Source organism: Phyllostomus discolor, chromosome 7, assembly GCF_004126475.2.
Source record: "Phyllostomus discolor isolate MPI-MPIP mPhyDis1 chromosome 7, mPhyDis1.pri.v3, whole genome shotgun sequence".
NCBI lineage: Eukaryota > Metazoa > Chordata > Mammalia > Chiroptera > Phyllostomidae > Phyllostomus > Phyllostomus discolor.
Genome location: NC_040909.2, coordinates 26,001,886 through 26,014,522, shown reverse-complemented (window position 1 = coordinate 26,014,522; position 12,637 = coordinate 26,001,886). Strand labels below are relative to the sequence as shown.

The 12,637-nt window shown below is 42.1% G+C and overlaps 1 protein-coding gene across 1 annotated transcript in view; it reads right to left on the bottom strand.

Moving 5' to 3' along the window:
- TBC1D5 (TBC1 domain family member 5) overlaps nt 1–811 on the bottom strand; it is a 482,939-nt gene extending 482,128 nt beyond the window's left edge. Inside the window, exon 1 of the mRNA XM_028518682.2 lies at nt 620–811. The gene's annotated coding sequence lies outside the window, so the exon portion shown is untranslated. The remainder of the gene's footprint in view (nt 1–619) is intronic.
- Between the last annotated feature and the right edge of the window lie 11,826 nt (nt 812–12,637).

Sequence of the window (12,637 nt, the reverse complement as noted above, 5' to 3'; positions counted from 1 at the left end):
GTCTCTCAGATGAATAAACTTAACTCGTACTAAAACAAAGTCTCTTTGGTTGCCTCAACGGTGAGCAAGATTTCTACCTCTAGTAAAGGTTGCATTTTAAAAGATTTGGGATTGCCGGTCAGTTTCGTTTCCGGCTTGCGGAGGAAGCGTGCTACCCAGCGCTGAAATGAACAGGGAAATTTACCAAGTAGGAAGTTGAGCCTTAGTCCAACCACCATGCTCTGCCCTCTGGCTGCAGCTGGTCTTGCAGCCTAGACCCCAATCTCTAGAAGAGGGTAAAGCAGGCAGGCTGAGGAAGGCAGTTTCCACGCCCTCCTGCCCTGGAGCTGGGGAGCCTCCCTCCCGCCACCCAACCCGCACGCCGCCCGGGAAGCGCACACGCACGGGGCGGTGCGACTACCCATCGGTGGCGGCAGCACCCGCACCCGCACCCTCAGGCCTTCCCGTGAGGAGGCGGTAGCTACAGCAGCGAGAAGGGAGGCGGCACTCGGGGCTCCTCCTGAGAGGCTGAGAGGAAAGCCGGGGCGGGAGTCACTGCATGTGGGGGACGCACTGGAGGAAGGCAGAGGCGCTCAGAGGGCTCAGCTTTTTTACGATCATCATCATCATTTTATTTTACCTGTGGTGCAGAAGGGCTCCCCAGCTCCTACTCCCTGAATCCTCCTCCTCCCTCCTCTTTCAATCTCTCTCTCTCCCTCTCAATCTCTGCCAGGCGCTCGTGGAACCGACCGGCCCGACCAGAGAGAGAACAGGGCAAGAAGGGTGGTGGTGGCGGCGGTGATGACCAGCGACCACGTGACCACGCTCGCGCCGTAACGGCGGCCGCCTCCTACCGCGCGCCCTCCTCGCGCTCCACCTCTAATAACCCCGGGCTCTCGGGTCCAGAACGCTCGTGCGCAGGCGCCCGCCTAGGCCTGGAGACTGCGCGAACGCGCGACAGGCTCCCTCTGGGGGCCGAGGGTTTGGGGCCCCAAGAGGCTCGAGGTGGGGAGTGAGCCGCCAGCTGAGAGAGCGCATGCGCCGGAGGCTTTTTACTTTTTTTTTTTTTTTTTTCCTCTTTCAATCTAGCTTCACCGTGGAACCACTACCAGTGTGCAGCTGGAGTCTGGGATCCGCCGCAGGGACTTAAGTACTCACTCTCACCACCAACTTAGTGAGAGTGAGAGGAAAGGGGGGATGTCGGCTCACAGAATTCTCCGGGCCTAAGAAATTGCATTTCCTTGTTGTGAGCAAATTGTCTTCATTAGTTTTCTATAGCTGAGTAGACTCCTATTCATGCTTCAAGACCCAGTTTGTCTGTCACTTCCTCTGGGAAATGTACCCTACTCTATTTGGGGGGCTTGTTAGCATATTGCGCTGACCTACTATAATATAACCCACACAGAAATAATACATAAGTTATTTTTTACAAACCCACAATATTAGGCTGGGGTTTTATCTTTTCCACATAACCTGAGGCAGTTTGTCTTTAGCACTGTGGCATGTCAGCACCAAGTTCTGATGACTATCAGAATACAGGCAATGCCTAAACCCTGTGTCTTGCTGCCCTCCACTTCTGCTTAATCATGATTTAAGATTCCCTTTAACCCAAGCACACGTGGAATGCTAGTGTTTGTTTCCCCAATAGGAAAGTCTTTGAATGGCAATGCTAATTAGAGTAGTAAACGCTTCACCTAGTAAAAAAGATTTATGATCTTTTATTTGCCTATCTTCAGCGAGCACTCCAAAGGAAAATGACACTGTTGAGTCCAGTAAAGAGAAACCAAGGGAGAGAAAGTTCAAATTTCAAAAGGTTAGCTAGCTTCAGAGAGGGTCCCTGTGTGGGAGACCTTTCTTCCTGGTCCAACACTGCCCTTAACATAGGGTTTCCCTCTTTCTGTTGTTCCTCTTTGATATAGAGCCTGGACAGGTGAAGTTAGTGCTTCTGGACAGATTTAATAGGACAAATAATTAAAATGTAAAAACTTACTGACAGTTGTGACTAGACCAGTCATCATTACTGTTAAACTAGCGAATACTGACATGGTGTTCAAGAAACAGAACGAACAACAAAATCCCAAAAAATGTTGGAGAAAATGTTGATCAATATTAATAAGGGCTTCTGAGAAACTAGGAAAATCATGTCAAAAAGGAAAAAATTTCTACCTTTACAGTGTCTTTGCCCAGTCTAATAATCAAATTAACATAGCACAGATTAACAGGAGAAAAAACATTTAATTGCATACATGTGGGGTCCCAAAAGAACATGAGACCCAAGGCAAGTTGGGCAGTTGAGCCTTACACGGTAAGTCTTCACTTAACATTCTTGATGGGCCTGTGACTTTAAGTGAAACTACATATAATAAAATCGATTTTACTATAGGCTAATTGATATAAACAAGTTCCTAGGGCATTTCATCAACATAACTCAATGGCATTGAGAGAAATGACATTATTCAAGGACCTGCTATATTGAGCTTTAGCTCAGGAATGGGATGGGGAACAGGGTTTAAATGAGGGAAAAGGTAATTCACAGGAAAATCAGAAGAGCAGATGTTTGGTAATTAAATATTTGTCCTGCCATACAGATAGGTCATTCAGATAAAAAGGTAAGTCTGGTAATAGCTTTTTCTAGGACACACAATCTATATAGATTCTTTTAGTAATTTAGTGACAGGTAAAAATTTTTCTTGAATCTATTGGACCTTGAATGCCTTCCAATAGTCCACGCTGCCAAAATTGACTATTGAGGTGTGCCCCTTCAGTCACAACCCTCAAAACTCCAATCTTTTGTGACTGCAACTTTGACAGACACTTCACTGAAATCACCAATGTACACACCCACAGACTGATCTTACCAAGTAGCTTGTTACCACCTGGTGCATGTAAGTAGCTTCCTGCTCTAAACATCCAACCCAAGGTTCAGACTCTGTAGGAGAATATAATTTTGGTGGCTCCTAATGAACTGTGCCTTCCCAGTATTCACACCCTTGTGTAATCCTAACTTCATGCATCTGGGCTGGCCTTGTCCCCTGCATTAAACAATAGAATGTGGCAAAAATGACTATGGCAGCTTAGGCCTAGGCCTTAAGAAGGCTTTGCAGTGACCATGTTGAACTTGACCGTAGCTGTAGTGATGGAAAACAGAAGCATATTAGGAAATCCCCACCCCTCCACCTGTCTGTGTTCTGGGAAATGGCTTAAAACAAAAAACACACCCTTCCCCATATGACTTAGGTAAGATTCACTATCCATTCTTTTTCATAAGACTGAAAGATGACTCCTTGTTTACCTGTGACAAAGCCAAACACAGACCTTTCTCTTTTTGCCTAAACCTGTTCACAAGCTCAGACAAAACTCCTTTAATTTCCTGTTCGTCTCGTGAATGATTAGCTGAGATTAGGACGGTGTGTCCCCTTTAAACTAGCTAGACTCAGAGATAAACATTTCCTGACTGATAGAGACTTCCCCTGATTGCAAAATAATCCCAATCATAGTTAATCCATTTATAACTTGTCTACTCCTCCCTAGAAAAACATAAAGCACAACTACCCTGCCAAGGCACTCAGATCTTCATCTTCAAAGCTGGGTACTCTCCCTACTTCAGTAGCCAAAATAAAATCTATTTCCTTGCTTGTTTGGTTTTTGTCTTTGACAGTCACTTCTGTTTTTGCCCTTTGGGGGAAGCACCAGGCAAGAAACCCAGCCGTTCTGACACTACTGTGCTGTGAGACGTATAACCTAGCCATCCTAAGAGGCCAAGTGGAGGACAATGAAGGCCCTTGGCTGATAGCCCCAGCTGTGCTCCTGTTGGACACAGGCCACACATGTGAGTGAGGCCATCTTAGAAGCAGGTTCTACAACCCCGGTCAAGTTCTCCACCAAGCCCAAATTGCAGAATTGCAGGCAAATAAGTTTGTTGCTGTGTTAAGCCCCTGAGTTTGGTGGTGGTTTGTTAGGTAGCAATAAACAACCAGAATAGACCTATATATCCAGCTCCCTACTAGAGATATGTCCCAAAAGGTCCCACTGGCACCTCAAACTCAACCTACTTAAATTCAGTTTTTCAAATTTTTCTCAAGTCTTCCCCTTTCCCCATGTTCTTACCTGTACTGGTGATGCACTATCCCCTCCCACCCTGAGCTCCAAGCAGATAACCCTCGAGCTTTCCTGGACTCTTCCTTATCCTGCAACATTCAGGCACCAAATAATGGGGTTCCTTCTTCAGTCCCACTAACATCTTCTCACCTCCGATCCCTGTCATCTGTCTCCTCAACTACTAAAAATTAGTCCTATTTTCTTCAACATTGCAAAAAAGAGTCACATATGCATCCAGATTACCTTAGGGGTTTATTGGCAGGCAGGAAGTGAGGAGACATGGGAAACCAGCCCAGGCATCTCCCATCACCTACATCCTGGTGATTTCAAGACTAGGAGGCCCAGCTGTGGAGAGTCATAGCAATGACCCCATCTTTCAGGCTACAGTTGTGGCTCTAAGGATACAGCTCCTCTCTGGCTTCTCATATCCTTAGTCTCCCAGAAAAAAACATGAGGAGTCTGCTAGTCCCCAGTTAGCACAGAGATGTTGACAGGGCTGAGAGTGGCCTGCAATCTAATCTAGGAAAAAGAAACTTAAGTAATAAAGCTGATGATTAATAACTCTAGAAAATATAAACATTGTATGAAATTCATTTTAAGTTACGCTACTGATAATACAATTCATATTTTTAAGATAGAAAAATTAAATTTGAACCAACATCAGCATTCTTAGAAAAAAACAATTGAGACAATTTTGTAGCTACATGTGTGGTACAGTAGTTGGTTCTCTGCTTTAGCATCTGTGTGCATCATTCTCTGTCTTAGGGCATGGAGAAAGGGAAGCTCAAAAGAAAAAAAGCAGCTGGTGTTCTGTAGGCAAGGTAGAAGCTCTCTCCCAGCCCTCTGCCTATTGGGGGCACAGCCTGGACCCACTCTGGCCAGGCCAACATCTATATCCCATCCACTGGCTCTTCTCTCCTCCATTCTACTCAGCTCACCTAGGTTAATAGGCCACCCTCAGATCCTGAAATTGCCATGGTGGCCTAGACTAACATTATGACACGATGGGCATCTGCAGTCTGGCAGTGAGATGGGTGTGGTAAGTGTGGGCTGTGTGTGTAACTGATGTCAGGAATTATCTCCTCCTTTGCTACCTTTTATGTTCATTTATGGAAATACCCTGCTCAGATCTCCCGCTGCAGGGAGCATAGTCGAATTTCAGTCTCAATTGCCGCCTGCTGGATCCACCATTGTGTTTGTGCTGGAGCCACATTTCCCCTGGGCTATTCCCAGTCAAAGATTGAGCAGGGCAGAGATATTAGTGCAGGCTCATTATCAGGAAATGCAGGTTGGCTCTAATGGGCGGCTTTGGCTGGAGGATTCCCCAAAGGCCTGTTCGGGCTTTCTGAGAACTGGCTGCAGTCTTAGGATCTTCCTAGCCAACTTTCTTCCTTTCCCCTTAGTTTTTACAGGTGTCAGACTTGCATCGTGGCCTGATGTTTCTCCCACCCTGCTCTTGCTTCCTTCCTTTATTTTATCCTTCACTGGTATTCTCTCATTAAAACTATTGTACATCCAATCTCATCTTGGTATCTGCTTCTCTGGGAGCCTGAACTAAAATATACCCCATTCTATGACTTCCTCTGGCCCACCCTCAGACTAGAGCTACAGGTCACAATTATGAATAATAACAAGAAAACTTAAGTTTTTCAATTCTTTTACATTTTGAGTTTCAAAGAAATCTCTATCTTTCAGAGCCACCCATTAAATGGAGCTAACCCCAGGTTGAGATAACAACAAGTGAAAACCTTTCATTGTTAAGAAAATAAAAAAGATTGTTTAAGAGTTATTTTGACTCTGAAGATAATTAAGATTGCAAAACATTGTGAGGTTAATAATAAAAATTACTAGAAGCGTGGTAGGACAAGGGCGCCCTGGTCCCCATTTTGTGTTGCTGCAGAAAATACTTTGGGGGCTGTCATCTAGCTCATAATAAGAGATATCTCCCACCAACTCTCAATTGCTTTTCCCTTCTCCCACACCCCCAAAGCCCATCAGGATCCTGAGGCAAATGGGGCCAACCAGCCTCTCTTTCTGAGACAATGGAGATTTGGGATTAGAAGGCAACTGGTTAGTCTTTCTGCATGACTAGAACTTTAATAACAACTCAAGGCAGTAGGCCGTTTCATTACTCAAGTCTGATCAGAAGACTAGAAACCACTTCAATTATTTGCAACAGGGAATCTAATACAGGGGATGAGTACACAGATGATGGAAGGGGCGAGAGCCTAAGTATGGGGAGATGACTCAGAGATTAGCAACAGCAGGAAGGAACTGTGCTACCTCTGAGCCAAAGAGACACAAGGAAGAGATCATGTTCCTGGGGCCAGGGTCCTCTGATGGATTATACCATGACGGTACAGAGTCTGAGAAGCTGCGAGCAGAAATAACTCCCTGAGGCAGCTTTGCTCAGATAGCACTTGCAAGGTTTACCCCATCCCACTGGCAACTACAGGGATGGGGACAGAGTCAGTTTCCTAAAGAAGGGCTGTGGCTGTTTGTCAGATAGGGAAAGAGACCCTTGGCAGATAATTGCATTCCTTCCATTACTTACTCAACACATGTATGCAACCTTTTTATACATGCTTTCAAAATGTTCTCACCTAATATAAAGTAACTACTCATTTACTAACCCTACAATTAAAGAGCAGATATTATTAGCAGTTATGAAATAAATTAATTGGTGATATTAGACTCTAGTGATAGGTAGCAGGCTTGAAAGACATTTTAACTCTCGTGCAAGTCATAGAAAAACAGGAATGATATTATTTTACAAAGAGCCTACCAAGAAAAAAAAAAGCTGAAACCAGAGATTAATTTGTATGTGGTGTCTGCATAGTTATGTGTGATAGACTGTGAGCTCCTCTTCCTTTCCAAATTCATTTTTCTCTTCTTTCACTGGAATTGAATTTTAGCTGGGCATATGGCCATCTCTCTGGAGACTGCATTTCCCACTCTGCCTTGTGGCTGGATGCGGCTGTGTGACTTTGTTTGCATCTATGGAGTAGAAGCAGATGCAACGTGTACATTTTCCACATTACTTGATTAAAAGAAAGTTGCTTGTCCTATACAGCCTTTTCTCTAACCCTGCCACCTGGACACAGACATGGTGGTGACCCAGCTTCCAGTGTGCAGAGCTGTCAGACACATGAGGTGGAAGTAAACTGGGTCCCTGAATCGATTCACGAAGAGCTGCCTTCCCAACCTTGACTTCCCGAGACATCTTTAAATTAGAGAGAAGTAAACATCGACCTTGTGTAAGCCACTGAATTTTTATGTCTTTTTTTAGTTTGCATACCTGTACCCTACTGATACAATATGTAAGATATTGTATTCTGTTAACTAAGTTGATATGTGGAGAATCTCACAAAAGACTGTCTAAATCAACTTTTAAAACACAAATAGGTAAGTCCACTTGCCTCTAGAGAAAATCATGTCGACATTAATGGATATATGAGGAACAGCAAGTCCTTTCATTTTACAGGCTCATTTTTGCACCATTGTGCTCTTCGCTATCACCAGAGCACCCATGCTCAGAGTTGCCCGAAAGGATCTTGGAGCAGTCAGGGACATTACGAAACAATAAAGCACAGAGGTTAAGTACATAAAGCCAGGAATAGATTTGCCCGAATTCAAATCTCAGTTTCCCTTATTTCTTTTTATTTTCTTTTCTTTTCATTGTTTTTCAAGTACAGTTTTCTGTCCTTTGATCCCATCCCAGCCCACCCACCCATCCCTCCCCACCTCCCTCCCATTTCCACCCCCCACTAGTTTTTGTCCATGTGTCCTTTATATTTGTTCCTGTAAACCTTCCTCTTTCCCCCTGAAATTCCCTCCCCTCTCCCCTCTGGTCACTGTCAGCCTGTTCTCTATTTCAGTGTCTTAGGTTATATTTTGCTTGATTGTTTGTTTTGTTGTTTAGGTTCCTGTTAAAGGTGAGATCATTTGGTATTTGTCTTTCACCACCTGGCTTATTTCCCTTAGCATAATGCTTCCCAGTTCCATCCATGCTGTTACAAAGGGTAGGAGTTCCTTCTTTCTTTCTGCTGCATAGAATTCCATTGTGTAAATGTACCATAATTTTTTGATCCATTCATTTACTGATGGGCACCTAGGTTGCTTCCAGGACTTGGCTATTGTAAATTGTGCTGCTATGAACATTGGGGTGCATAGGTTCTTTTGGACTGGTGTTTCAGTGTTCATAGGATACAATCCCAGCAGTGGAATTGCTGGGTCAAAAGGCAGATCCATTTTTAGTTTTCTGAGAAAATTCCATACTGTTTTCTACAGTGGTTGTACCATACTACTTAACGATGTAATCTCAAGCAAGTTACTTAAATTACTTAACCTCTGTAGCTTTGGTTCCACATATGAGATGGGGTTTAATAGTTCTAATGTATCAGGTGAATGTGAGCATTAATTGAGACAATCCACCATTTAGTAAGGTACTTAGCACCTGGTAACCATTTAACTAAAAAGTAGATATTTTATGTTATTTTATGTCTTGGAATCTTGATCAGAAAAGTTTTTATGAGTAAAGTACATCTTCAGTCTGTAGGTAAAGCAAATTATTCTAGACATGACCATAATGATAGTCACAGTTTGCACACACAAAATAGTAAATTCTGGACTTTACATTGGAAATTTTTTTAAGTTTTTTTTTTGGCCTGACTGATGTAGCTCTGTTGGTTGGGTGCTATCTTGCTGAGTGAAAAGTCACTGGTTCTAATTTCTGATCAGGGTATACACGTGGGTTGCAGATGTGCTCCTAGGTCGCAGTGGATACGAGAAGCAACCAATTGATGCTTCTGTTTCACACTGATGTTTCTCTCCCTCTCTTCCTCCTTCCTCTTCTCTCTAAAAATAAATAAATAAAATATTTTTTAAAGAACATACTTTAAAAAAAGACAGAGGTATTTTTGTTGTACTGCTCAAACATACATGATATGCCTACTAATATGCCTAAGTGGCGTGGCAGTACAAGTAATGCCTCAGCTTTTTTATTCTGGAAGTACTGTATCTCAAAGCATTATCCAACAAGGAGAAAGAACTTACTGGAGGAAAATAATCAGTTTTGATTTTCCACAGTTTTGTAAAAGGATAATGGAATCATGATCACAATTATGTAAAGCCATTTCTTTGAAGCTTTTGTTCCTGTGATAGCAATTATTTTCATTGGATTACTTTTTCTTGGTCAGGAATGTACAGATGGCTCCTTAGTAAACACCTTTCCACAGTGATTTCATGGTGTCTGTACACCTTATGAGCCCCTTACATTTTTCCCAGCTGTAGGCTTCAAATGTGCCGAGGAAAGGGTAAATGAGCAACACAGTTTATACCATTCAGTTTGTGCCCCTGTTATAATGCTTGTCGCATTGTGTTATGACCAGCTGCTTGAATGTCTGACATTCCCTAGACTGTGAGCTCCTCAAGGGCAAGCAGTATGTTGTATTCCTCTCTGCATCAGCAGTGTTTTAAGAAGTGCTTAGCGTTTAGTAGGTATTAGATAAATGTTTGATATGAATAAAAGCAAATATGTATCACATTATGAAAATCAACTTGGTACACAGTTGAACAGTGTTTTGTGGGTCTGTTGTGATGTAAGTGAAGCTCTTTAAAAAAACGTAAATTTATAATCTCACAGTTCATGGCTTACCTAGGTCTCAGCTGCAGGACCTCTCACCTGTTTGCAATCAAGGTGTTAGCTAAGGCTGCAGCTCCCAGCTTGATTGGTTTACATGGCTACTGACAGAATTCAGTTCCTTGCCAGATACAGGATGGCAGGCCTCAGTTGCTTGCTGGCTGTCAACTAGAGGCTGCCCTCTGTTTCTTGCCAAGTGGGTCTCTCCATAGGGCAGCCCACCACATAGCAACTTGTTTTATCAAAACCAGCAAGAGAGAGGCCCTGCCTGGGTAGCTCATTTGGCCAAGATTGTAGGTTCAATCCCCAGTCAGGGCACATACAAGAATCAACAAATAAAGTGGAAAAGTGGAACAACAAATCAATCTCCCTCTCTCTCCAAATCAATAATCATTTTTTAAAAATACCCAGCGAGAGAGCATTTTCTAAGAAGACAGACATAACAATCTTATATAACATCACCATGGACATGCTATATCATCACCTTTCCAATGTGCTGTTTGTTAGAAGCAAGTCACAGATCCTTTCCATACTTATGGAAAAGAATTACATATGGCATGGGTACTAGGAGGCAGGGATAATTGGAGGCTATCCTAGAGTCTGTTCACCCCAAGCAAGGCCTTGGTATAAGTAAGATATTAGTAGCTGGTCCACTCAAATGAAGAATCTTGGTTAGGTTCACATGCTAATTCATGAGAATGTCCAGATGCTTGCTAAAATGTGTTAGTGCTTCAAACACATGGTGTAAGAGGAAGAGTATCTTTGACAGAAGCTCTTACATTTTGAATGGATGAGTCATAATTCATTAATCAAAAATTGTTGAGCCTTCAAATCACCAGATAGTAGTTTTATTAGGTTGAATGTCCACCTAGAAGTCCTTTAAAATGGAAACTGAAATGTGAACATTGAAGGTATGCAATACCTCTTTCCTAGCTTAGGAATTCACAGCAAAAAAAAAAAATAAGTCTCATGCGCTCTGTGGCATGCTCAATTGATTTCATCCATCTGAATAGCCAGCCAAAAGCACAGAGCATGCACATAGGTAGACAAGTGCATGAAAGCCATCAACAATGGGAGAGGTATTAATTAGCTATTGTTGCAACCATGCTTCATAACAAACAATTCCAATATCTTAATGACTTACCAAAGCATTTATTTTTCTTGCTTGGGGATTGCAGGTTGGCTGTAGTTCACATCATCTAGCTTGGGCTTGCCTACGCCAAACTGGTCTATGCTGGACTCCAGCCTTTGGGCTAGGTTCACATCTGTTCCACATGCCTTCTTCATTCTGAAACCAGCAGCCACATAGGGGATGTTCATATTCTGCTCATGGCAGATGGCAGAAGGGTAAGAGGAACAAGGAGAAACATTCAACAACTCTTAAGGCTTTGCCTCAAAACTGGCATGCAATCACTTCTGCCCATCTTCTATTGACTAAAGTAAGCCATATGGCCAAGTCCAATATCAATATGGTATGAAAATGTACTCTGTTTATTGTAGAGGAAAGCAGTGCAAAATCCCATGATAGAGGACATGGCAAATAATTAAAATATAAGGAGAGACTACAAAATGGGCAGTAATGAGTGAAGCAGTAGGTAGCCAACCTTAGAAGTTGATCAAGTTTCTTGTGACACTGGAAGAGCTCCCTGGCCGCTGCTTTAAAAGAACAAGCCACATCACGAAGTAACTAACTACTCAGTCCATCCACCAGCACCATACTGGGCTCCCTCGATATGCAATCCTCTATAAAATACAAAATCCGCATTATGGTAATATGATAAAGGTAAAGATTTTACAAGCGCAGTGCCTTAAAAATTATAGTTCCCATGGCAAATATAACATAGTTTTTTGTGCCCATATACTCTAAAGACAGAAGTCCTAACTATAAACAGTAATGGGAAGTCATGCATATTCAGGAATGAGGATTATGAAAGAGTTATGGATTCAGTTTGGGAATTTTATTTTATGGACGGAGCCTCGAGTAGTGTACAGCATAATACAAGTGAATGTTTAATAGGTGACTGAATAAAGGCTACAGTGTTGTAATCCAAATAGAAAGAAATGTATTTCTAAGATATATTATGGGTAGCACCAATATTTTATTCCTTTTTTTGTTTCAAATTTTAGTAGTTTTCTTTAACTCATGGTTCTTTGTTGGTGTCTATTTCCCCATAAATGAGTTGGCTTTATGAACCTGGAAAACTAACATACTATGATTTTGTTTACTTTTAAACTCACAAACCCTCCAGAGATCATCTGTTTTTAACTATTATTTACCTGTTCAGTTAAAATGAATAAATATGGAATAATTTTCATCTTGCCATTTAACTTAGCTTATCTGAGGGCATTAGATATTATACCATATTTAATTAAAGAAATATTACATTTAATTTACACTATACATAGAACACCAGAGGTTGAAACACTACATTATCAAATGTACTTGAAGAACATAAGACTATTCTTTCCAATATAATGCTATGCCTTCCAAATTCTGTGGTGTCAAAGTAAGTGTCACATATGTAGCCATCTCCTGATATCCAATTATCAATTCATTTATGTATGCCTTAAGACATGAACAGATGCATTCCTGAAAAGCTGGAGTAGAGCTAAATTCCATATACCAGACTATTCTCTCATTTAACTTCCATATCTTATGTTAAAATATTGAAGGTATATTCCTTGGGCAAAAGCCTGTAGAAGAATGCCTACCATTTGGATTCACAAAGGGATTGTCAAAAGATTCTGAGAGGCTGCTTCACAAGTTCCTCTTAACATCCTCACAAAGATACAGAAAAAGAGGAAGACTGGCAATGGTGCTGTGGACTCAGAACAAGGGAGGAACAGTCGCCAAGCTCCAGGTGGGATTTCAACTAACTGGTTTACTGATGATGATGGACTGAAATGCATTTTCTGTAA